Source organism: Aquarana catesbeiana, linkage group LG04 (assembly GCF_042186555.1).
Source record: "Aquarana catesbeiana isolate 2022-GZ linkage group LG04, ASM4218655v1, whole genome shotgun sequence".
Taxonomy (NCBI): Eukaryota; Metazoa; Chordata; class Amphibia; order Anura; family Ranidae; genus Aquarana; species Aquarana catesbeiana.
Window position 1 is genome coordinate 10,947,143 of NC_133327.1, and position 13,168 is coordinate 10,960,310.

At 42.6% G+C, this 13,168-nt stretch overlaps 1 non-coding gene across 1 annotated transcript; it reads left to right on the plus strand.

The window, feature by feature from the left end:
• The first annotated feature begins 873 nt into the window (after positions 1–873).
• TRNAL-CAG (transfer RNA leucine (anticodon CAG)) lies at positions 874–956 on the plus strand. Its single transcript has one exon. It is a non-coding gene; the product is annotated as a tRNA-Leu (tRNA).
• The last annotated feature ends 12,212 nt before the right edge of the window (positions 957–13,168 follow it).

Here is a 13,168-nt window from a genome sequence, read left to right on the forward strand (position 1 = left end):
ACACTGAGAAGAGGCCAGTGTAGGGATTGGCAGAGAGCGAGGTGGACACTGAGAAGAGGCCAGTGTAGGGATTGGCAGAGAGCGAGGAGGACACTGAGAAGATGCCAGTGTAGGGATTGGCAGAGAGCGAGGAGGACACTGAGAAGAGGCCAGTGTAGGGATTGGCAGAGAGCGAGGAGGACACTGAGAAGAGGCCAGTGTAGGGATTGGCAGAGAGCGAGGAGGACACTGAGAAGATGCCAGTGTAGGGATTGGCAGAGAGCGAGGAAGACACTGAGTGAAACGCGGGTCGCTCAGTGATCTCACAGCGCCCTGACCCCCCACAGTATGTAGAGCCCAGTGATGATGTCACTGCTACTATTACAAAGTCATATCTGGGTTTGCACAGACATTTGGTGCAAACACAGTTGCGCATCATGCAACCATGCGGCGCGCTACAAAGCAAATGCGTCAGTGCACCTTTCAGAATGATTGGTCAGGTACGTTACTGCGAGTTATAATGACACAGGTGGTAGTGCACACAGTAACAATGTAAATGGGCCCTAAGGAAAGCTACATTGATGACAGTCAGCAGAGGCAGAATGTGAGTGCTCAGGTCTAGGTGAAGACTGCTGTCCCAAGCTGTCATTAGGGTGTAATACTCAGACTTACCAATAGGGGAGCCTGAATTATCACTGAACTGGGTCTATGGTGGAAGGAAATCCTTTGCTCTCTGTGTTGATGATTCCTCTTCAGTTGCAACATTATTACGTTTTTTTTTGTTCGTGTTATATTTATAATTATTATTACTTTGTTTCTACCAAAAGGGTCTGTATAACCCGTTCAACATGTATTATAGGAAATTACTGAATATGCAAGCTGGATACATCAGTTGTCAGGATGGCCGAGCGGTCTAAGGCGCTGCGTTCAGGTCGCAGTCTCCTCTGGAGGCGTGGGTTCGAATCCCACTTCTGACAGTATTCATTTTTAAGTGTAATTATATATTGTTCCTGATTTTTTTTTCTGATTATTATTAAATACATTTGAATTATACATGTGATACGTGCTTCTTCAATATAGTGGAAAAATTAAAGATATGTACTGGAAATAAAAATAAATGAAATTATACTGGAAGTTATTTATAAAATGAATAATAATTATGAGAACAGTTTACACACATCATTATAATTATAATAATAATAATAATAATAATAATTATTATTCATTTTTCCAGTATATTTCTTACATCCCCCCACTATATTGAAGAAACAAATAGCACATGTAATATTCAGATGTATGTTAGTAATAAACAAATAATAGTAAATGAACAAACACGAATATTTATCTTATATTATTTATTTTATAGCAATAAATATATATTATGTAAATATATATATATCTATGTCTGTGTCTGTCTGTCTGTCTGTCTATCGATATATATAGATATATATCTATCTATAGATAGATATATATCTATATATCTATCTATATAGATATATATCTATAGATGTATAGATATATAAAAATTTACATAATATATTTATTGCTATAAAATAAATTATATAAGATAAATATTTATGTTTGTTCATTTATTATTTTTGTTTATTGCTAAAAAAAATCTGAATATTTTATGTGATACATGCTTTATGAATATAGTGGAAACAATTGAAGAGATATACTGAAAATATTATACATTACATTTGATATTTAATGAAAAATGAATAAATGAACATATACTGTATGTGAATATATATATATATATATATATATATATATATATATATATATATATATATATATATATATATATGTATTTTTTTTTTACATAATATATATTTTTTTATAAAATAAATTATATAAGATAAATACATGTTTGCTCATTTATTATTTTTATTTATTACCAAAATACATCTGAATATGTCATGTGATACATGCTTCATGAATATAGTGGAAATAAAATAAAGATATATATTAATATACATTACATTTGATATATACTGGAAATATAAATAAATTGCATTATACTAGAAGTTATTTATTTATAAAATGAATAATAATAATGATGATGATGATAATAATAATAATAATAATAGTTTATATATACTGTGTGTATAAATATATGTATATATATATATATATGTTTTTTTCCCCCAGATGAAATACATTGTAAGCGTTATTAAACTCAAAACTGGGAATGTAATGTGTTTCTGCTTACCATTACCAATCATTAGATGTGGTGGCTGCATTAGTTTCTTTCTTTCTTTTTTTTTTTTTAGTCTTTCTTCACCTCTGTTATCACCTGGTGATCTGGTCAGTGACATTCCTGTATGAAAGCATCCCCACTCTGGATGAAGGAGCACAGGGGGCACAGCAGCATGGTCAGTCTGGGGGGAAGGGAGTATTCGCTGGACTAGCAGATTTAGATACACTAACAAATTGAAGCCAAACTCCAGCTCACACTTTATAATTAGTAACAGCAAACATTTTTTTTTTCTTTTGGGATAAAGATTTTATACAAAGAAAAGCAAATGAATGGCCTGCCCTAATGTGATGCACATCAAAGTGCGTGCGCTTATCTCATCATAACAGACTAGGCCGGTGTAAACATAGTCATTGGAATATCACGCTCGGCATCCATACATAGATTTTCATGCAATCGACTATTTGTTTTAATTGCTTGAAGGATTGGAATGATTGATGCAGCACAAAAAGTACATCTTTCAGCATCAGTCCAGACCGAATCCAATGTCAAACGTGTAAGGGAAAATGCAAAGAAGAATCAAAAGTTGTTGTTTTATCGATTGCTTCATAAACCACGCAATCACCTTCAGTCATAATTCTGTAACCCTTGTGATCCCTTTCGTCTTGTCTTGGATTCTGTAAAGTTGGTTGAAATGAACCAAAATTGCATTGAAAAAATAATTAATAAAGGTTCAAAATTTAATTGAATATCAAGTAGCCTCTATCATTCACAAACTCCCCCCCCCCCCTTCCTTTACCAATTCCCAGAATCCTGAACCATGGTCAGAAACAATTGAAAAAGTAATCAATAGGTGGCACAATCCTAAATAAGTAGAACCTTAAATAAATGCCCATGGGCCTGTGTTTGGCAGGCTTTTTTCAATGGGCTTTGCAGTCCCATATTGTCTCACTCACCCTGCCCAAGCCAGTGCCCCTCCCCTCTCCAGCACACAGACAGTCAGCAAATGGACGTCACCTTAAAGGGATAGGTGACACATTTTTTGTTATTCAAGCAATATATTGCCATGCCTAATGCTATACCCCTGTGCCTTCTGAGCTAAACATTCTGCTTTGGACACCTTTGATCATTTCTTTGTCCCCCTGTCCCATGCCTCCTCTGTGCACTACAGCTGCACCCCTAATGCCTCCAGTGACCCCTGTGGTCCAGTGTCTCCAGTGACTACTGTGCCTCCAGCGACCCCTGTGGTCCGGTGTCTCCAGTGACTACTGTGCCTCCAGCGACCCCTGTGGTCCGGTGTCTCCAGTGACTCCTGTGCTTCCAGCGACCCCTGTGGTCCGGTGTCTTCAGTGACTCCTGTGTCTTTAGTGACCCCTGTGGTCTTCTGTCTCCAGTGACTCCTGTGTCTTGAGTGACCCCTGTGGTCTGGTGTCTCCAGTGACTCCTGTGTCTTGAGTGACCCCTGTGGTCCGGTGTCTCCAGTGACTCCTGTGTCTTGAGTGACCCCTATGGTCCGGTGTCTCCAGTGACTTCTGCATCTTCGGTGTCCCTTGTGGTCCAGTGTCTCCAGTGACCCCTGGGTCTCCAGAGTGACCCCAGCATTCCACTGTGTCTCCAGTGAATCCTATGTCTCCAGTGACCCCAGTGTTTCCGGTAACTCCTGAGATTCATGTATCACCCAGTGACCCCTGTGCTCTGGTGTCTCCAGTGACCCATGTGCGCTCTTATGTCTATAGTGACCCCCGTGTGCTCCTGTGTCTCAAGTGACCCCTGTGTGCTTCTGTGACCCCTGCATGCTTTTGTGTCCCCAGTGACCACTGTATTCTGCTGTGTCTCCAGTGACCCTTGCGTCTTCCTGTGTCTCCAGGGACCCTTGCATCTTCCTGTGTCTCCAGGGACCCTTGCATCTTCCTGTGTCTCCAGTGACCCTTGAAGATCCTGTGTCTTCAGTGCCCCCTGCATGCTCCTGTGTCTTCAGTGACCCCTGTGGTCCGGTGTCTCCAGTGACTCCTGCCTCCAGTGACCCATGTGGTCCAGTGTCTCCAGTGGCTCTTGTGTCTTAAGCAACCCCTGTTGTCTGGTATCTCCAGTGACTTCTGTGTCTTGCGTTACCCCTGTGGTCCGGTGTCTCCAGTGACTCCTGTGTCTTAAATGACCCATGTGGTCCGGTGTCTCCAGTGATTTCTGTGTCTCCAGTGTCCCATGGGTCCAGTGTCTCCAGTGACCCATGGGTCTCCAGAGTGACCCCAGCATCTCCCTGTGTCTCCACTATGTCTCCAGTGAATCCAGCATCCCACTGTGTCTCCAGTAAATCCTATGTCTCCAGTGACCCCAGTGTTTCCGGCAACTCCTGAGCTTTATGTATCACCCAGTGAGCCCTTTGCTCTGGTGTTTCCAGTGACCCCTGTGTCCTCTTGTGTCTATAGTTACCCCTGTGTGCTCCTGTATATCCAGTGACCCCTGTGTGCTTCTGTGTCTTCTGTGACTCCTGAATGCTCCTGTGTCTCCAGTGACCCTTGCGTCTTCCTGTGTCTCCAGTGACCTTTTTGTGCTTCTGTGTCTCCAGTGACCTCTATGTGCTCCTGTGTCTTCATTGAGCCCTGCATGCTCCTGTGTCTTCAGTGACCCCTGCGTACTCCTGTGTCTTCAGTGACCCCTGTGTGCTCCTGTGTCTCCAGTGACCCTTGTGTGCTCCTGTGTCCCCAGTGACCCTTGTGTGCTCCTATGTCCCCAGTGACCCTTGTGTGCTCCTATGTCCCCAGTGACCCCCACATGTTCCTGTGTCTTCAGTGACCCCTGCTTGTTCCTGTGTCTTCAGCGACCCCCATGTGTTCCTGTGTCTTCAGTGACCCCTGCTTGTTCTTGTGTATTCAGTGACCCTTGCGTGCTCCTGTGTCTCCAGTGACCCCTATGTGTTCCTGTGTCCCCAGTGACCTTTGCGTGCTCCTGTGGCCCCAGTGACCCCTATATGTTCCTGTGTCTTCAGTGACCCCTATGTGTTGCTGTGTCTTCAGTGACCCCTGCGTGCTCCTGTGTTTTCAGTGACCCTTGCGTGCTCCTGTGTCTTCAGTGACCCTTGCTTCCAGAGCATCCAGTGTCCCCCAATGACTCCAGAGCATCCAGTGTCCCCCAATGACCGCAGAGCATCCTGTGTCCCCCCAATGACCCCAGAGCATCCTGTGTCCCCCAATGACCCCAGAACATCCTGTGTCCCCCAATGACCCCAGATTATCCTGTGTCCCCCAATGACCCCAGAGCATCCTGCATCACCCAGGGATCCAGAATCCCATTTAAACTAGTGACTCCAGACTATTTACAGCACAGTGATGATGCTGGGTTTTGGATTGGGTTTGCAAAGGCATTTGGTGCACATAAAGTTGATTTATATCCTTTGTGGCTATTGCGAAATTTACTTAGATGAAAGTTTTTGTGCCTGAAGGTTAGCTTAAAAGTGTTTTGTTATATCTGCTAGATAAGTTGAAAAAAAAACTGTTGATCCTGCCATTAATCCAATTAGCTGGTAACTTCAGGGCCGTCTTTTCGCATGGGCACGCTGGGCAGTTGCCTGGGCGCCCCACTTGCCTGGGGGGCCCCACCTGCCCAGCGACCCCAGCCAGGGCCGGACTGGCCTACCGGGATACCGGGAAATTTCCCAGTAGGCCACCTGCCCTGGGGCCGCTTTGAGTTGCGGTTGCAGCATTCCGCTCTTTCCCTCTCTCCTTCTACTCCTGTGTATCACGGAGCTGGCTAGGTCTGTGTTCGGCGGCCACGCTGTAACAAGGTCCCGCCCCCCTAGACCGGCTCGTGTAATAGTAGATTGAATCAGTGTTCCGCCTATCACACGAGATGGTCTAGGGGGGCGGGACCTTGTTACAGCGCGGCCGCCGAACACAGACCCAGCCAGCTCTGTGATACACAGGAGGAGATTCCCGCTCTGTGTGTGTGTTACCAGGCGATGGTGAGTCTGTATTAATTGGTACAGTGATGCTGCATTCATGGGCACAGTGAGGGTGCAATTGTGGGCACAGTGAGACTGCATACATGAGCACAGTGAGGGTGCAATGGTGGGCACAGTGAAGCTGCAATGGTGTGCACAGTGAGGCTGCAATGGTGGGCACAGTGAGGCTGCATTCATGGGCACAGTGAGGCTGCAATGGTGGGCATAGTGAGGCTGCAATGGTGGGCACAGTGAGGCTGCATTCATGGGCACAGTGAGGGTGCAATTGTGGGCACAGTGAGACTGCATACATGAGCACAGTGAGGTTGTAATGGTGGGCACAGTGAGGGTGCAATGGTGGGCACAGTGAAGCTGCAATGGTGGGCACAGTGAGGCTGCAATGGTGGGCACAGTGAGGCTGCATTCATGGGCACAGTGAGGCTGCAATGGTGGGCACAGTGAGGCTGCAATGGTGGGCACAGTGAGGCTGCATTCATGGGCACAGTGAGGCTGCAATGGTGGGCACAGTGAGGCTGCATTCATGGGCACAGTGAGGCTGCAATGGTGGGCACAGTGAGGCTGCAATGGTAGGCACAGTGAGGCTGCATTCATGGGCACAGTGAGGCTGCAATGGTGGGAACAGTGAAGCTGCAATGGTGGGCACAGTGAGGCTGCATTCATGGGCACAGTGAGGCTGCAATGGTGGGCACAGTGAGGCTGCAATGGTGGGCACAGTGAGGCTGCATTCATGGGCACAGTAAAGCTGCATTTGATGAGCAATCGTGTGTGATTGTGTAGACAGGGCCCCAGTGCACTATATTGCCTATAATGCTCTTAAGATGGCCCTGGGTAACTTATTGAACTAGTGCCATCAGCCCTGCTTGCCCAGTTCGTATCTATGAACTACAGAACCCTTCCACTCTATGGAGAAGAGGGGGGGTTGTATTTCTGTCCTACTCCATAGATTCAGTTGTGTTGTCCCCCTAGGACAGGAATTGTGTTACTGGCAGGATCACCAGGTGAAAAAATAAGCCCTCAGAATTCTGTCTGCAGTCACAGAGGAGTAAAGAGCGATACTGTCTGTGTTTATTTTCGGGAGACGTCTTGGTGACATAGCTGTGAAACACCCAAGAAAAGTATGTTGTTTTCCACCCACGGATGCGCGGCGGATGATGTGTGTGACGGCCACTCTCTGTGCAGTGCTGGCGGTGGTGGGCTTAGGATAAGCTGATTATATTCTGGGTGTATACGGTATATTAGCTCGGTATATTTATAGTCACAGCTTTCTAAGCTTTCACAACCATGCACAACAGCTGAGGGTTGTTTCCTGGTCCTATCATCAAGGTGCTCCAAACATTTCTATAGCTATAGTCAGTATGTACTAAAGAACAAACCAGAACCACAGACAGTGCAGACAGGGGGAAATACAATGGGACAAGGAACCCCCTTGACATTATGGGGGGGGGGGGGTTCTGTGCTTTAAAGGGTGCAATGACTGAAAGGTGGAGAAATTCTGCCTTAAAGCTGGACTCTGGGCACAAAAACTTTTATTTCAATCTATTCTTCCATAGCTGAAAAATATGTAAATCCAATATATGTGCAATGAATGCGTGTGCAAACCCAGATATTACCTTGTAAAAGTATCAGTGACATCATCACCTGTGCAGAAAGCAGAGCTGTGGGAGGAGCAAAGACGGCTCCACCCACTACAGGCTGCCTGCAGAAAAGCACAGGATGAAGATACACAGTATGCGCTGAATGTCCTACAAAACCAAAAACTCCCCACTATTGATACAACATATAAGCAAATAGAAAAAATAAATTAAAAAAATGTTCATCAGGAGCAGTATCCCATAAAAATGTTTAATAATAAATATTATTTATAAACAAAATACTGTTTTCACCTTTTTTTTTTTATTGAATTTTTTTTTCATTTTTCGTTCTTTGTTGCATTTGAGTGCTGTGGATCTCCTGCAGCCACTTCCGGTCTACTCGGACTCCGGCGAAGGCTGAATGGCATTTCTCAGCATGGGTTTCCGAAAGAAGGCATGACTGCACGGGGTCCGCCAATAGGACAGTACAGATAGTAGTCCCATACTGGACCCAGGCCCCACTGGACCAGCATTAGAGGCAATGGTTGGCAATGGTTGCCCCCGGCGCACTGGCTACAGCCCCCCCTTATTTTACTTACTTGAGCCCCTTCATTCACTCATTGGAGACGCGCTCGCCCTCTCTGCACGGGGTCTCGGCTCTTGATTGGACAGATTGATAGCAGCGCAGCCATTGGCTCCTGCTTCTGTCAATCAAATCCAATGACGCAGGCGCCGGAGGGTGGGGCCGAGTCCGTCATTCGTGTCTATAGACGCAAATGCTGGACACGGGAGCGCGCCCGCAAGGTAACCCCCCTGGGAGAGCGCTTCTCCCAGGGGGGTTATCTGATAAGAGGAGGAGCCGTGAGAGCCACCAGGGGACCCCAGAAGACGAGGTTCAGGACCACTCTGTGCAAAACGAGCTGCACAGTGGAGGTAGGTATGATATGTTTGTTATTTAAAAAAAAACTGAAGCCCTACAATCACTTTAATACCGTGTATTGCGCCCCCTTAAACAACAATGACAGCTTGAAGTCTTTTGTGGTCTTTATGGATGAGGCTCTTTATCTTCTCAGATGGTAAAGCTGCCCATTCCTCTTGGCAAAAAGCCTCCAGTTCCTGTAAATCAGGGGTCTCAAACTGGCGGCCCTCCAGCTGTTGTGAAACTACAAGTCCCATGAGGCATTGCAAGACTCACAGTTACAAGCATGACTCCCACAGGCAGAGGCATGCTGGGACTTGTAGTTTTGCAACAGCTGGAGGGCCGCCAGTTTGAGACCCCTGCTGTAAATTCTTGGGCTGTCTTGCATGAACTGCACATTTGAGATCTCTCCAGAGTAGCTCAATGATATTGAGGTCAGGAGACTGAGATGGCCACTCCAGAACCTTCACTTTATTCTGCTGTAGACAATGACAGGTCGACTTGGCCTTGTGTTTTGGATCATTGTCATGTTGGAATGTCCACGTAGGTCCCATGCGCAGCTTCCAGGCTGATGAATGCAAATGTTCTTCCAGTTTTTTTTTATAACATACTGCATTCATCTTGCCATCAATTTTGACCAAATTTCCTGTGCCTTTGTAGCTCACACATCCCCAAAACATCAGCGATCCACCTCCGTGTTTCACAGTAGGAATGTTGTACCTTTCATCATAGGCCTTGTTGATGTCTCTCCAAATGTAACGTTTATGGTTGTGGCCAAAAAGCTAAATTTTGGTCTCATCACTCCAAATGACTTTGTGCCAGAAAGTTTGAGTCTTGTCTCTGTGCTGTTTGGCGTATTGTAAGCAGGATACTTTGTGGCATTTGCGTAGTAATGGCTTTCTTCTGGTGACTCGACCATGCAGCCCATCTTTCTTCAAGTGCCTCCTTATTGTGCATCTTGAAATGGCCACACCACATGTTTTCAGAGATTCCTGTATTTCACCTGAAGTTATTTGTGGGTTTTCTTTGCATCCCAAACACTTTTCCTGGCAGTTGTGGCTGAAATTTTAGTTGGTCTACCTGATCGTGGTTTGGTTTTAACAGAACCCCTCATTTTCCACTTCTTGATTAGAGTTTGAACACTGCTGATTGGCATTCTCAACTCCTTGGATATCTTTTTATATCTCTTCCCATTTTATACAGTTCAACTACCTTTTCCCACAGATCCTTTGACAATTCTTTTGCTTTCCCCACGACTCAGAATCCAGAAACGTCAGTGCAGCACTGGATGAAAGATGCAAGGGTCTGTCAGGAGTCCAGAAACTCATTGACCTTTTATACACACTAATTACAAGCAAATAGATCACAGGTGAGGACGGTTACCTTTAATAGCCATTTCAAACCCCTTTGTGTCAACTTGTGTGCATGTTATTAGGCCAAAATCACAAGGGTATGTAAACTTTTGATCGGGGTCGTTTGGGTAGTTTCTGTTGTGATTATGATATAAAAAGAGTAAACACAGTTGATTGATAATAAATGGCTTCAGCCAAACACTAACCATGATGAGTGAAAGAAAAGTTTTTTTGTTATCATTCATATTCTCTGAAAAATGGCCAAGAAAATGGCCAAGAAATCATAAATTCTGCCAGGGTATGTAAACTTATGAGCACAACTGTGCGTTACAAATATAGTTACATCCAGTATAAGTTACATTTAAAATACAAATAGTTACATATAAGAGCATAAAAAGTTACATATAAGTTATATATAGTTACATATACATTATGTTTAGTTACATATAAGTTACATACAGTAGTTACGTATAAGAGCATATTGTATTGTTACATACAAGTTTCACACTGGGGCTGCGTTAGCGTTAAAGCGCCACTCATTGTAGCGGCACTTTAGCGATGTTTAAGCGGCGCTTTTCGGCCTCTAGTGGGGCGCTATTAACCCCAAAGAAGGGGTTAAAAACGCCCGTGTTGTGGCGCTTTGGAAGCGGTGCCCATTCATATCAATGGGCAGGGCATTTTGGCAGTGCTGTATACAGCGCTCCCAAACTGCCCCAAAGATGATGCTTGCATATAAGTTACATATACATAGTTACATATAAGAGCATATAAGTTATGTATTGTTACATGTAAGTTACATATAGTTACATATAAGAGCAAATAAGTTATGCATTGTTATATAAAAGTTACATATAGTTACAAATAAGTTACATATAGTATAAATTACATACAGTTACATATAAAATACAAATAGTTACATATAAATTACATATAGTTACATATAAGTTGTGTATAGTTACATATAAGAGCATAAAAAGTTATATATAGTTACATACAGTACGTAATGTTTAGTTTAGTTATGCTTAGTTACATATAAGTTACATACAAATTACATATAAGTTATATACAGTTACATATACGTTTTGTTTAGTTACATATAAGTTACAGATGAGTTATGTATAGCTACATATAGTATAAGTTGCATATACAGTACTGTAGTTTCATATCAGTTACAAATAGCTACATATAAGTTACATACAGTATAAGTTACACACAGTTACATATAAGTTATACATAGTTACATATAAGAACATATAAGTTATGCATTGTCAAATATAGTTACATATAAGTTACACAGTTGCATATGAGTTACAAATAGTTACATATAAGTTATATACTGTATAATTACATACAGTATATGTTACATATAGATACATACAGTTGCATATAGTAGCATATACATTATACTTACATAGTAATTATATATAAATTACATATAAGTTACATATACCGTAAGTTATATATAGTTACATATAAGGGAAACTCTAAAAAGTATTGAAAACTGACCAATAAATAGCAGGAACGATGTAAATCTCTGCTGCGCGTGCTTTCCAGAATTCAGGCCACTGTTCTTTAAAAATATATATGTTCTGTATAGGTTTTGTTGCACCAAAATCACAACAAGAACAAAGAAAAAATGACCTGGGGTGTTGGTAGAGTTCTAAGAGACTGAAGGCACCTGTGGACACCCCCCCAAAAGGTGAAAACACGCCACTCTAAACAGTGCTCATGGCCTTTGCTTTGCTTGTTCAGCCCAAATTAACCCCTTCTTTCCCTTCTCTCCTTAACTAATATTTTCCTAATTTTTTTTATAATTTCCTTTTCTTTCTAACTATTTATATTCGACCTTTTTTTTCGTTTTTATTCATTTTGTTCAACTTTTTTAATAGCACAAAATTGAAAAAACAAACAAAAAAATACAAAAACAAAACAAAGCCTTTTTTCCGTTGTAAATAACTTTGTTGTTTGTTTTTAACACTGAATTAGGATTCTGGAACAAAGCATTGCAGAGAGGATATGAGAGATTAGGCCACACCAGCAATTTGAAAAAAAATAGCTTTATTAAGAAAATGCCTTAAAAAAGGAAGGTCACCTGACCCTCCCCACTTAAAACTTACAATTGTCATAAATAATCTCCGGGAGATACCATGTGCAGCACTTAGTCCAAGAACCTGTTTAACATGTGCCACAGTTAGCTCATGATTATTGTGAGATTTTTAATTGGTGACCTTTATTTTTATTTATTATTAATTTGTCTATTTGAGAGTTGCACCCCAGCTTTTGATATTTACGTGGCACCAGGGCATGTGGCAATTTAAATGTTATTTTTAAATGGGACCAATGAGAGAATAAAACATATACTTTTAAAAATTATTTTTTTTTACTTATTCATTTACAATGGCACAATTAAAAAAAAAAAAAATCTGATCACAGTGGACGAAAGTACATTTTAATTTCTAGTTTTGTAAAATATATTACTAAAGCGCTGATAGGAGTATAACAAACAACCTGAAAACTATAAATAATGTGACTAATTATATTATTGAAAAACAGCTGCAGCTATTTATAAATGTGTTCTGGCACCACATGTACAAATGAGTAAAAACAAATACTGTATATACTCGAGTATAAGCCGACCCGAATATAAGCCGAGGCACCTAATTTTACAAAAAAAAAACTGGGAAAACTTATTGACTCGAGTATAAGCCTAGGGTGAGAAATGCGCAGCTACTGTAAGTGGAAAAGAGGGTCAACAATGCCTATTTGCAGCCTCACTGTGCCCATTTGCAGCCTCACTGTGCCCATTTGCAGCCATAGGTCCCCCAAACATAAAACTCGGTAGTTAAGGGTTCCTAGATGCCCCCTAGCTGCAGCCAAAATTTGGGGTCTCTGGACCCAAAGGGTCCCGAAATGACATTGCTGCAGATGGACACAGTTGACCAATTTTGGGGCCCCGTATCTTGGGGCCTCTTGGTGCTAGAAACCCCAAATTTGGTGTGCAAACCCAGTGTAACCAGCACTACAACATATCCTAGCACCAAGTGTTCCCGAGATACGGGGCCCCAAAATCGGTTCGGAGAATGTCAAGCACTTTTCTGCAGCAGAGAATGACATTTTCTGAACCGATTTTGGGGCCCCATATCTCAGGGGCCAATTGCTAGGAACCCCAGCTTTGGATATATTGTCATG